Raw genomic sequence first — 14,388 nt, 5'->3', positions numbered from 1 at the left:
ATGCAGCCAGCTGCCGGCGCAGTGGCACGTAGGTCAACCGCGGTGCCACTGCGCCAGGAGTCGAACGAGCACTCCCAGTGAGCTATGAATGTGAAGCAGGGAATGGCTAATACCTCATAGACGTGCATTAGCTACAGCAGAATCTGCAGCAAAAGAAAATGCTATGCATGGAAACAGCGCAGCAGACGGGACCAAGAAAGGAAGACACACACACACAGCGCGCGTGTGTGTGTCTTCCTTACTTGGTCCCGTCTGCTGCGCTGTTTCCATGCAAAGAATGTACCAACTAGCCCGGCTTATTCCTTTGTTGGAGAAAATGCTAACGTTGCCAAATGATCCACCAAGGATCGCCTAAGAGTTTTTATTGAATAAAATCTTTACCATCACCACGCCGTTAGGACAGTGGAGTGATGCGAGCACTTTGCCGAAGGATCTGTTCTGCTTGATTAGTGAAAAAAAAAAAAAAATTTTAAAACACTACACCAGTTAACAGCCAGCACGAAAGCACTAGCTACACTAAAGCGACACTGAAGGAAATAAAGAAGTTTTCAATTACTTTCAATTATTTATTTTCAGTCTTGACGCGTGCCACGTGGGAAACGTAGGTCCAACACCAATCCCAAGAGTTAAAAGGATAGCTCACGTGAAAAAATTGCACTGAAGAGCAACTTGTTCATCGTGTTTTATTTTGGCGTCATTAGCAGTGCTTCTTCAGGACGCACTCGCCTGCACGGTTCCTGGACATGTAAAGGGCCATACAAGTGCACGTATTTCGTCCTGGGTAGCACTTTTGTGGCGTCACACCTGGGCATGTATATTCTGCCTTTCCACCGGTCATGTTGCAGTGCATGTGCACCTCCCAAAGTGGACAGCCTATTTTAAAGAAAAGTAAAGAAGTTAGGAGGAAGTCAAAGCCACCAAAATAGTTATGACGGAGTACAAAATAATCCGATAATCTTGTTGGACAGATAGACTGCTGTTATTTGAGTAGCGCTTTCAGGCGAGGAAGAGTTCATTACTAAAGAGCGCGAATTCACGAGGATAAAAGAGTAGGGAAACACACAACCAGTGCCTATTTTCGAATCAGACTTTATGCCGGCAAGGCAAGTGTCTAGGATGCATGCTTGAGACAAGCAAAAAAAAATATAACCGCCAAAACATATCATTTTAGAAACACGTTATTCTTCTAGAAAATTATTCTCCAGGTAGAAAATTCATTCTGTCCCAGGGTTAGTAGAGGTTTCCTCACGCAGGCTGACTCTTCGTTATATTTCTGATGGTCTTAAAATTCGTCATTTAAAATTTCTTCTTTACGCATGCAAATTAACAAAAAGTAAATGTAAGCGCGACCACAATGTTCGAGCCAGTATTTCCGCCCTGTTAGCCGGATGTTTAAACCGCATGACCTGCCAACTTAGTATCCGTCAAAGGAAATGCAATATCACTCAGTCAACTACCCTGCCTTGCCATGCTTTACGTGTCTTTTTGTGCCTCACATTACAACCGTGTCCAGCAGTGCTCTATATATTCGTCTTTTGTCTTAGCTTCACTGCTGCAGATATGCCGCCAACATTTCGATTATAGTTAAGGCGGCGCCAACTTCATAACTACGAGCCTCATTTTAACACGATAGCGTTAAGGGCCCCCCTCGTTGGAAAACCTGGCGTCGAAGGCGATGGCGTGCCAAGGAAAGCAGGCGGCCTACCAGCCACCAGGGTCCCGTGACGTGTGACGCCATGCCAACGTGCCCCCACTGCAAGTGGCAACCTGCCCGCCGAACTGTGAGCATACTGCCCACCATGGCAGGCAGCAGTTAAATTATTGATCGGCCGAAGTAGGTCATGTGGCCTTGAGACGTCAACAGTCTGGCCACTCTGGCAGGCTACGTTGTGAGTTGCCTCCTCCGCGTAACACGTGGCAATTATACTAATCTAAATAAATTCAATAAAGTTGAAACCTGCACAATGTGACACTGCGCGTGAGCCTTATGGGAGTTTTGCAAGAGCAGCATGGGTCTCATAAGCCCCACCGGTGGCTGTGTTTGAAGCTGCCACCTGCCGGGGCACTGGCGCATCGTTAACCGCTGCGACAGTGCGCCAGGAGAGCTATGAGGACAACTTGTGGTCTATGAAAGTAAGCAAAAGAATGGCCAATTTTTCATATGTGGGCATGCAAGCAGAACCAAAACGAAAGAGTGGGTGTACTTGCGCGGCAGGGATCTCTAATGCTGTCGCATTGTACTCTTAAGGGTAGATTAAGCGTTATGCGATGGTGAAAGAATGAACCATTCTGCGTATGGGAAGTACTACGCAAACAGAACCTCAGGCCGCTGAAGAGACCCATTAAGTCTGTCGTGCCATACCCTTAAGGCGGAGCTTATCTGTCCCCTAAAGTTTATTCAGTGGGTGTTACAGCGAGAGAACGTATGGAACGGCAGCAAAGGTTTCACGCTTATCTCATTAAGTTTCGTTGCGAACCCTTTCCTCAAGCAATTTCGTCTTGCCGACAAATTACTCGCAGTCTTCCGGTTGTAACACCCGAACACTCAACCATCCCTGAGCCTAGCCTAACCGCTCAGGCTCTCTTCAGTAATCATCACCAGCCTCTCCAATGTCTGTCCATTAAACCCCGCAAACTTCTTATTCTCACCCGTTCACATAACTTTCTGCCACGCCCCCGCTACGCTTTCCTTTTTTGTTTAACGCGGTGCAAAAGAAGCCTTGCGTAATTAAACACGGATGCAAGACACGGCAAGGCCATCATTCACAAATTAGATATAGGGTTACCCAAATCTAAGCAAGGTCATATTTGGACGTAGTGAACACTTTCTAGAAATATGTTTCAAGCCACGGAACAAGTTAAAATCCAGGAATCGCATTCTCGCGCTTCCCTAGGGCGTTCACAACGAAAGGTTTTCTAGACAAATTATTCAATACATCGGTTCCTTGCCGCGCAATCTGAGAAATTTGACTGCAATACAACGACGCTGTCGTCTTTTCTGCATGTGAAAGGTCATTGGTATTTGCGCACCAGTACGAAGTCGACCGGCGAATGTAGGTAGCAAAGCGATAAGGCGAGCAGCGTAAGGCACGCTAGCAAGGTGGCCTATTGTGTCGAAGGCGTCGTGTATCTAATTTTCTCTTCGTTTGGAGCATTTTATGTTGACCCGTCATGCCGTTCTCTAATGGGGCGGGGTAACAGAGAAAACCCAGAAAAATTTATTTTTTTTCTTTTGTTGAATATCGAGAAAGCCATTGGGGAAAGCTACACAAAACACAAAAACAAATATACTAAAAATTTCATTTTTTTATTTTGATAGTTTCCGCAAAGCATAGTTCGAAGAAAAATAACTATTATTCATAATACATAAACTGAATCTAAAATTTAATAAGATTTTGTAGCTCAACAAAGATTTGAAATTATTTGACCACGAGGCACAGCTTAATCCTATTGCTATTACTATATTACTATACTATAAAAACCACACAACAATAACCTTGATTCCAAAATTCTTGTCTCTGTTGAAGTTTTCCTCACAACTAGAAAGTTATTCCAGTTAACGACCAATCATCGAAGGCCGTCCCACTTCACTCGGGTGTACCGAGCTGCTCCATTTGTAGACAGCTTTTATTTTTCATTTTTTTCGAAAAGCTTACCTTCTCGCTGTGCATAAAGAATTCACTCATTCGCTTACGACTGTGGAATTTTTATCGAAGTAACTTCAGATCACAATGCAACCAAGCACAAGTCGCTCCTTAAAGCAGCTTTTTTTCGCGTGGAGTGTTTTCTGGCTGTTTTCTGAAGGTTAGCAAGTGCCAGATTATGCATGTATCTAGAACAATAAACAAAGTTTCCGTGTGCTTCTTTGTAACACGCCCTTTAGTTCTGTGTCATTTTACAAGTATCTTGACCTACACTTCACCTCCGGTCTCACTTGGAATGTTCACATTGCGCTACAATTAAAAATGGCATGCGGAAGTTAGGGTAGTTAAGGCACAGCCTTTTCAGAAGTCTATTCAATCTTCAAAGTTCTGCTTGATAATTCTTCAGCACAACCGAAATTTAAAGGACCCCACGCCAGTCCAGGATTGCGCTGAAATAAACTTAGCGCATTCGTTGGAACTTGTTTGGAGTAACTTTACTTGTTTCATTCTTTACAACTATAACAAAACCGCCAGCATAATAACCGTGCCGTCCAAAACTAAGTTACCCCACTCGTCGTTTCTCTAAAAGAGGTTTCGCTTGTGCCTTTTTCATGAGTTATTATATCACCCGCAATTACGCACTGACCTTAACCCATTGCCCGCGTATGTATCGCCGCGTCGATATCGGGTTGCTAAGGTTAAGAAACCGTTCGGCAGGTCAGATGCTTTCTTTATGTATTTCGTATCACGCATATCAAATGAGACAACCCTTCCTGCCTCGACGGCCATCAACGAACGTCTGAAATTATAGAATGCCAGAGTAAACATTGTGCAACTAGGTGGTATTTTTTTAAATTGTTTAATCTGGTAACTGCAGTTTGAAAATATTTTTATGCTCTTCATACATCCTCTCCCCTCTAAAATGTCCATACTCAACAATTCTGTATAAAAGCACTTTTGAACGGGAAAATAATTTATGAGCGCAATTTTTCATATATTTAAAAATTTCTCTATAACAATTATTGTCAGCAGATCTCCCGTCGGCAGGCTTGAATTTTTTTGCTGTTAATGACTTTGATATTGTCAAAAATATTTCCCATTGGTTTTCTATGGCAGTCTTAAGTGCTCAATGTGAGCGATGGAAACACTATAAATAGAATATTTGCTACCTATTGGTAGAATTGAATATTACCTTAAATATTTCCACACCAGTATACTTTACAGTTAAATAATATTCAAACATTTTGTCCAAGGATCTTGGATATGTTTTCTCCTAGGTATATTAAATTGCTGTGCTTTTCTTAGGTACATTAAATTGCTGTGTAAAGTGTGCAATTTTTGTCTTAATAATACAGTTGCATTAAGTTTGGTTCATCCAATGTTTCCAGTATTCCCCTAAACACATCTCTAAACATTGCTCTACCTTCCCACTTCGAGTTATTGATCATATACTCTCTCCATGCCATCTGCTGGCTTTACTGGTTAGCTTAGTTTGTAGAGCTGATAACACAGAACGAGGGATGGTTCTTCGTTCAAACCCTGATCAGAACTAATTTCTCTTTATATACAAAGTTTCTCAGAAAGCTCTATAGCTTTCCTTTGTAGTGTATGGCTGCGCTTGAGTAGACAGTGATGAGTAATTACCCCTTTCTAACAAATTTTGTTCTGCAGTGTCATCAGTATAATCGTGGCATGACATTCCAGGAAACTGGTCATTAGAAGACATATGAATCAGACTTTTACGGAGTCGGCGGCAGCCTATCGCACCAATAAAGGTGGCTCTGCCTGGGTGAGCAAACCACCACTATCCCTGGGAGATCACGATTCTGCGTCTTTGGAGGTCATTTAGCGTGGTCATTACCGTGTTTGCAACCAATATAAAGGAGTGTGGTGGTGAAGTTTCTTTCCCGTGGTTTTTGACGAAAATAGGCATACATAAGCGAGTGCGTGCGTATTAAAAAACAACTGGAAAGTTATCGCTGCTGGTGCCTCTCCTTTAACTTACATCGCTGCCGATATTATTGCGCTATTTAATTGCGCTACAAGGCTAACTATGCCAATCATCCTATCTGACAGGGGGACTGAGTTCAGAAGGGGCACGATCTACGTCCACATTTACAAACCTAAGGTATTATAGGTCAGGAGCACGAGTGCTCGCTGTCCACACTATTACGAATGGGTGCCAGAAACAGCTGGTGCATACTTTTTAATCTTCATGCATACTGAAGTATATATGCGCATTTATGGGTTCATTCACGCGCCATCAGCACTAAAGTAGCGATAGAAGTTGCCATGCAGAGAAACTAAAACCGACACACACATATTGACGTCTGAGCCGTAGAGAATTTGTGTATGTTTGCAACATGGTCGTCATGGCATTGGTTAGACAGTGTTTTACCTTAGGCCACGTGATCTTTAGGCGACGACCACGAGCAAGTATAAAAGAAATGAAAAATAAGGGTTTACTTAATTCGAGGATTTCTGGAAACAAAAAACGGGCTTAGCTCTCGAAAGCTCTTTAGTTTGAAGCTTAGCTAACTCCTAACGCGCGCTACGCGAGCGCTGCTTGTGCTACCGGAGATTCATAACGACAGCCATCACTTTTGGCTGGGATGTAAGCTTGAGAAGTATAAGCTAAAGTTTTCTCACTTTCGCATTGCAACCGCCGTGTATACACGAGATGTCGTCAAGATCCAAGAATATCCCCATATGGCAATTTTAAGTCAGTATTATGGAGCCCCAGATAGTCCAGATCGATCAAGTAGGAATGGATGCCGGAGTAACATGAACGCTTAAAGGCCGATTATCTGTCGTTTGTGCGTTATTTTTGGCAACACCCTTCATGCCACCGCATCGAGCAAAATGTCTGGTATTTACAAGGCTCCATACTGAGCCAAAGTTTCTCACCTTTTACAGTCGTCCACATAGAGGAGCTTGTAGCAACAAGGAGACACAGAACTGCCAGTAACATAATGGGCGAATGCGTCTAAATTTTAGGTTGATGCTGTGCGGGGATGAAAAAATGCTTTGTGGCCTTCAATCTTTGAATATCCATATTAAGCTTTCAACCTAAGTTTACAAATGAACCAAGCTGGCAGCTACACTAGAATGCTGTCTATTGAATGCACTTTCTTTGAAGACGCGGTAGATTTGCCAGAGCGTATATTCAATGGAGCGGTTCTGAAAGTACAGCAGACGTTCGAAATATTGGGACGAAATTCGTGCAGCTGCAATCTTGAATACAATAGGCGCTTTCCCTCTGGGATCTTCTGCGGTTGCGTATCGTTTAAGTCCTGAATTTTCTGTGTAAGAATTCAACAACTCTTACGGGGTTTTCAAAGTACAAATGCTGGCTATAAAAAAATGCTAAGGAATTCAACGAAAAGTCCATTTATGCGTGCTTATAGTTCCCTTAGCCAAAAAAGCTTAGGTCAGCTTTACTTCAGAATGTAAGACTGTTTTCGCTATCAATAAAAGCTTTCCATGAATTTCAGTTACTTGAAGCGGGCAGTCTCCGTGATGAAAGATGTTGAATCACTTAGCGAGTTACCTAGCGGAAACAACAAGAAATTGGGGAACACTTAAACTCAGCGTTAAGATTTCCCTCGAGCAGCCTGTCGCTCTCTTTGCATATCACTTCACAGACACGGAAACTGCTCTTTTCTTTTTTTCTGGAAATTCATTTTTGTATGTTCTTTTTCTTTCTTTACCACAGGATACACGTTGCCTTTCTTTAACCAAGGCGGCGAGCTTTCTTCAGTGGTCGAGGGATAGGGCGCCGGCTCACGATCCAAAAGGGCAGCCGTTCGAGTTACAGCTCAACTTTTTATGCTTTCAACACAGCTGCTTTTTTGTCTTCCGAAGCACTATGTGATAATTGTGGAATGTTGTTACGACTTCGTACAATTCCCCGTGTGACATCTTTCGTCGACGCCAAGCATGATTCACTGCGACGGTTGTGGTGCCACTGCCCTTACTGACCAGTGGGGAGTTATCGTCCTACAGACACTGGAGAACGCGTCGAAGGCCACGTTTAACGCTATCGGGGTAATGAGCACACATGCACACCGTCTCTCTACTGCCATTTGATGGTGGGTCAGAAGCACATGGAAAAATAGAAAGGTAAAAGAAAGCATAGAAATGGAAGAAGGAGGCCGTGAAGTAAAAGTGACAAGCAACAGGACAATGAGAGCGAAGAGGTTAGACGGGTATAAAATGTCAATTAATTACACTTGAAGGCATGCTGCAGCTTCCAATAAAAAAATTGAATCAGATTCTTGCGAAGAGTACACGGTCATTTCGAACGGGTGCATGCATGTATGCCTTACACTTTCAAAAAAGAAGGTCGCTCAAATCCTTTGGCGCCAGGAGGGCAGAAATTCAGAAAGTGCGAAAGAAGAATGGCGACTTTCTGACTATGCACAGAGATAAATTTCATGGTGGCATGAAAAGTAGAATATGGGGCTTGATTGGATCTTAACTGTCACAAAGATATCTGACTATGCGGCTGGACGGACAATGTGGAACAATAAGGAGTGCAGAATATATGCCGTACCTAGTGAGGACAGAAACCGCCTTAGTGCAGTACTTTTCATGGCATTAAAGTCGATAAATATGGGCCAGATAAAAAACACTATTCATATTGACGACTACAGCGTGGTCGCAATCTGTCCTATATTAAAAAAAAAGAAAAATCCATGTTTTTATTAGAAAAGAAAACCTTACTTTGGCCGGCCTAGTTAAGCTCTTCTTGCCTTTTGTTATGTTCAGTCACACCGATATTTGTATTTTATGTGCAATTCTGTGCAAAAATGTTGACTTGCGAATATACTTTTTACAGCATTTCTTAATTGTGTACCTTAAATGAATATGTGCTGTTTTTTCTTCTTGTTTTTTCTTTTTTGATGTTTTCGTGTATAATGTTATATGCAATGCCTCTTTGGTGTTATGATCTGTTTTTCTTTGGTTAAACCTGCCCACTGCTCAGTGGTAGAGTGTAAAGGGGGCGGACGCTTCGTCAGGCAACTTTTGATTGCCTTTTTGTTCGTCTCCTGGGCAACCAAGTGTTGTTGAAATAAATCTGAATCTGAAAGTGGCAGAGGAAGGGCAGGGAGGTTAACCAGTAATATGTTCCGGTTGGCTACCCTGCACTGGGGGAGAGAGATAAGGGGGGGCGTAAAAGAATAAGAAGTAGAAAAATGCGGTCCGTTGCAAGCACGACAGGCAATTACACAAGCACTGTAAGTCACAGGCCGCCGCAGCTCTAGCCTGCACACCTTGAGGGCTGCCGACTGCTGCGACCTGAGTGGAACAGATCGAGGGCCCTCCATCACAAGGCAGCGCAGATGTTTCAGTGTCAAGAAAGGCTACTTGCCGTTCAGGCTGATAATGTTGATGACAACGTAAGCATCGTACTTCTCGGAAGGATGAGGCTGGGGGATGCGTTGTGCCAGGTAATGGACAGCTGCAAGCACTGGATTCAACAAATCCAGCATCTGAAGTGCATTCTGTGCAGCTGGCATGTGCATGCTGGAGAGCAGCGCACGCATGGCATTCACGATTGGCTTTAGCATTGCAATCACTTGCTTCTCTGCGACCTGGTCTGGTTTCTTACCTACTACCCGACAAGCAGTAGGCTCAACACACTGGGTGTGCGGTGCTGGGGTGGGTTCTGGGTTCTTCGTGAGCGATGGCCAAGTCACTTGCCGGTCCCGGTCTTGGACCGGATTTGTGACTTGCGCTTGATTAGCAATGGGCTCGGGACTCTGAGTACGCAATGCCTGCTTGGTAACTGCGGGTGTGTGTAGCTCAGGCAGGGATAGCCAAGGTCTGTCTGCGACAAGCGTCTGTGCCTTGCCAGTGATATTGCTCCCAATCCTTAAAATAGTATGCGGAGGGGGAGGACAAGCTGCGGAAATTCTTGGACGACCCTCTCCAATGCTCGCTACACTTTTAGGTCTGTGACGAGGGCGACAACGTCGTCGCACAATAACGGCAGCTTCTCCATGTGTGGAATCGTCTCTTGTCATTTGTTTGAGTATCGCCCTTTCCCTTTTCAGGCGAGGACAATCGTTTGAGGCAGCGTCATGAGGGACGCGGCAACTGGCACACGTAAGGACTCTCGCCCGGCAAGCATCACCGCTGTGTGGCTGAGTAAACAGTGGGCACACGATGGGGAAAATGCACGCACTACTCACGTGTCCTATCTTCATGCATTTCCGGCATTGGAGATGCTTCGGGACGAAAGGCCTAACTACATGCCGAAAGTGTCCAACCTTCACGTACGTTGGAATGCAGTCCCCTTGGAAAGTAAACTTGGTGCACTTTGTCCTCCCAAGACTCTGGGCTTGCAGTATGGCTACACCGTCGGTAGCTGGTTGAATCAAAATGGGCAGATCAGAGTCGCGGATGGCTACGTCGACGTCGTAAATGACGCCTGCCCTAGTGCCACTGCCTAGAAGGACATGGGAACGAACGCTGATGCCGCCGAGCGCTCTGATGTTGCTCAAACTCTCAAGCGCGTTCCGGTCCTTGACATCAATGGCGACGACATTCCTAAAACGATTCACTCTCACATCTTTAATTGCTCCCCGGGCGCGGGCCACCAGGAACGCAGACGTGGCTTGCCTATTGATGTTGTTGAGATTGTCGGTGGGAGTCTGTGGCATAAATAGGACAGTATGTGCCGATGATCCTCGCTCCTTAGTGATCGTGGACGTACTCGACGAAAACGAGTCCTCACCTTTGAGCAGTCTCCGTTTGGCCTTCTTGCTTACGACTCGGAAGAAGCCGTCGACAGCCGAAGAGTCATCACTGGTGGCCGAGTACACCACGGTCGCCTAGCTGCTGGCGTCATTCGGGAGGTCAAGACGTTTCCTCTGGGCGGCGGCGGCTGACTGACCGGACTGATGTTCAACAGCGTCCACTTCCATCACCGTCACCAAAAAAGAAACAGTGGTTTTCTTATAATGTCGGAAATCAGGAAAACTCTGAAGAGGCGAAGGGATGGCGTTTAGGCCTAGAGCCACTTCCAACAAAGACAAGAAAAATTGACACAAACAGGCGCTGACTGACAACATCGTTTATTGCCCACAAATGGCTTATATAGGCCCAGTCCCGTGACAACACAGGAAGACAGCAACTCACGTTCCCGTGGCACAATTATCACGTTGGCGAGTAACCTTCCCTCCAGTCATTGGCATGCTCATGGGCGCTTAGAAAGATCAGCTCTTTCTCGCTCAGGTGTAGGGACGACTTGCTGACACATTTATCAGAGAATCTTGATATTGCCTGACCTTCTACTATCCCCTTGTGGTGGTATCGCGGCACCTGCGCAGAACGGCCGCGCTTTCAAAGGCAGGTGTTCAGTTTCCACATTGGCAGCAGTGCATGCCTAGCTCACCCGAGTTAATATATTTTAGATTTCTGCGAAGTTACGGTAGCCTTTTATTCAGGCATCTCCCTGTCTGGCCGATATGGATATTACCACATGAGAGGGGGATTGAATAAACATCTTTTTTACAACTTACAAGGCGCGGACGATGCTTCGTCACGCTGTCTGGCTATCTAGTTGCGTGAGAATGAACCTTTCTACAGAACTGATGCAATTTCCTTGGTGCCCAAAACACAACATCAACTCCTGCTCTGTTGCCAATCTTTTTCAGGTTATGGGGCACAGGAAATTCCATCAGTTGAGTAGAAAGGTTAATTCCGACGTGACTAGAGAGCCAGACAGCGTGACGAAGCATATTCCGCGTCCTGTAAGTTGTGAAAAAGATGTCTTTTATTCAATCCCCCTCTCATGTGGTAATATCCATATCGGCTAGACAGGGAGATGCCTGAATAAAAGGCTACAGGAATATCTCAGAAACCTAGAATATGTTAACGCGGGTGAGCTAAGCAAGCACAGTAGCCAATGTGGAAACTGCACACCTGCCTTTGAAAGCACGGCCGTTCTGTGCAAGTGCCGCGACACCACCACAAGGGTGATATTAGAAGGTCAGACAATATCAAGATTCTCTGATAAATATGTCAGCAAACAGTCCATATATCTGAGCAAAAACAAGGTGATCTTTCTAAGCGCCCATTAACATGTCAATGACTGGAGGGAAGGTTACGCGCCAACGAGATAATTGTGCCACGGGAAAGTTGTTTTCCTGTGTTGTCACAAGACTGGGCCGATATAAACCAGTTCAATGCAATAAACGATGTTGTTGTTCAGCGCCTGTGGTTATGTGAATCTTTCTTGTCCCTGTTGCGACCGGGCTGTAGTCGTCAATATGTGTAACCAACAAGCCAGCCTCTACATAATAAGCATTATACATTGATGTTTGCCAATTGTATTTGGGTCTAAAAGAAAGAACACATGACGGTGTATGTGAGCTCTCTTGAGTTAGGCAGTAAATGGTTTCTTTCTGATAACTGGAAAGTTTCTGCTTAACGAAGCGCTATTGTTATGTTCAAGGCACCCATCGTCGAGCTGTGTTTTAAATTTCCGGAAGTCTTCACGCAACTCTCTTATTTTCCCCTAAGTAACTACCTCTGTAAGAAACTTTTTAAAAGAGCAAATAATTCATTACCTCATTCCAAGAAGTCGTGCACAGAAAATTAAAGCCCCTTGGCAGCAAAAGCCTATACCTGCCTAGCTTTCATGATTAAGGAATGGTATTTGAAAAATGCCAACACGAGAAGAACAAATAAAAGAGCAACTCAGCCAGCAACTAGTTCCTCCGGGCATGTCGTTAAAGTCACAGTAGCTAACGTTCTGTCTAAATCTTAAGCAGAGAACGTGCTTCAAGAGCAGTGAGCCTACATTGACGAAAAAAATACGGACGAATGCACAGCTCAGCGAGATCACCAAGCCAAGAAAGCTTATATTTTTCTACCATGAGAAAGGTAGCGCTGATAAAGGTTAATATTTGGGCACTTTTCTGTTGCCGAGCACTTCCAGCTAGCTGTTTTATTCAACGTATTTCAGCTCTGAGGTCAATGCTCCAAGCCTTGCTTGTACACTAAACTTCGCAGCCATGTCGGCTGTCTTTTGCAACAGGCGCTGAAAGAATATTTTTGTTAAGAGCATCACGGTCGAAATAAGGCAACAACGTTGTTGGGCGTGATATTATAGACGGATATTTGATTTCTGTGCCTTACCTTGTACAATACCTTGACATTACATTGACGACGCAGCCGTTACACTTTATGACAAGGCTTTTTACGGAGAAGATTAAAGGAACTGAAGAGTTTCGATAAAGAGTATATATGAGTGTGCGGGGCCTCTTGAGCCAACTAACTGCGACTAAGTGCAACCCCAAGATACTGCGAAGAAACAGGTGCTCAGCGGTGGTTAATACCGTGATTAATTTTTTTTGTGTCGCTTATGGGGAAGAAAACTGAGAACGTGTGTGGGTTATGAACGTGTTGCTTCAACAAAATCGTCTGTTTGTAAAAAAAATTCTTTTTTAAAGACACAGCATGGTTTATGGCAGACACGATGGAAGTGTTTCCGCCGCTTCCCGCTGCGCCGACGCCGTGGTATAACGATCGCTTTTCTTTGAAGTTTGCGCCATCTAACGAGACCTGCCTGAGCTAGCAAAGGGGAACGCAAGACGCCGTCGGAAGAGGGCGTCGCGGATTGCGCGCAGCCAGCGCCTCCTCTATTTTTAAAAATATAAGAGGCGCTGGCTCAGCCCTATTCCAATATACAGGCGACGACGCTTGCACGACGAATTTCAGGGGTTAATTTAAAAGATACGCAAAATAAACAAACCTGTTCAGTATTGCTCAGATACTTCGGATATGCGGAGAAAGAGGGAGGGAGATGTTGATGGGTGAAATTGGTTGCATGGAGAATCTCGTGATCGATTGAGGTTATAAACGTCAGTCTGAGTTGTATAGCTACCCAGCTCCTATTTTCTTCCACCTTAATAGGGCGATCAAACGACTTTCCAAACAGTGACCAGGAATACGTTTCTGAGGGAAACTAGCAGACGTGTACACGTACTTAATATACGTAGTCTAAAGTTCGACGGAATACCGTCTGGTCGGGATGAACCATAATACCAAGGTGAAGTTTGGGTCACTGACAAAGTCACAAGTTTGAGACTTGGTCAGTGACCCAAACTTCACCTTGTTATTATGTACTTAATCTGAGGCACAGTCCGGACCCTAATATTACGGAGCACGATTTTACGAACTAACTTTTCTCAGACTGTAGCTACACAGAACTAGGAACTACTTTACACATATATTAGCACATATGCCGTTGATGCTCTCCGTATATGAGGCCACTCAGCAATCTTCTGTACGGAATGCGTGAGAAAAATTTAAACAGCGAAGCGTGCTCCGCAATGTTTTTTTGGCCGCATTCACTTCCAAAAATGTTTGTAGAGAAGTAGTAACTGAAGGTTACCCGATGTGAAATATGTGGCAGTTCTTTTCACCAAATGAGTTTTTCTTCCGTTTCCGCAACGTCAAATGTTAGCTGTCCCACCGTTTAGTATACTCAAAGAGCTAGCGAAAGTAATCACAGCGACAAGTTTTATTTTTTTCTGCACGCCACGCTATTTATTAAAACAGCCATGTATTTAACCAAAGCAGCAGCGTATTTAAACTGAATGCCATGTCGAATAGTACGATCGCCAAAGAAATGCATCTACGCCCTAGTACTTGAAATCCTTTAGTTTATAACAGATGATTTCTGCAAATGGTTCGCATTTTACAGGCTCCCGGTGGCCTTTACGACTTC

General features: G+C 44.4%; 1 long non-coding RNA gene across 1 annotated transcript; it reads right to left on the bottom strand.

Annotated features, from left to right (window-relative positions):
* Nucleotides 1-666: 666 nt before the first annotated feature.
* Nucleotides 667-6,665, bottom strand: LOC144130307 (uncharacterized). The gene is made up of 2 exons (XR_013314061.1): nucleotides 6,552-6,665; nucleotides 667-873 (listed from the first exon to the last, which is right to left on the bottom strand). It is a non-coding gene; the product is annotated as an uncharacterized LOC144130307 (long non-coding RNA).
* Between the last annotated feature and the right edge of the window lie 7,723 nt (nucleotides 6,666-14,388).

Source organism: Amblyomma americanum, chromosome 4 (genome assembly GCF_052857255.1).
Source record: "Amblyomma americanum isolate KBUSLIRL-KWMA chromosome 4, ASM5285725v1, whole genome shotgun sequence".
NCBI classification, from domain to species: Eukaryota; Metazoa; Arthropoda; class Arachnida; order Ixodida; family Ixodidae; genus Amblyomma; species Amblyomma americanum.
This window is presented reverse-complemented; position numbering and strand designations above follow the sequence as displayed.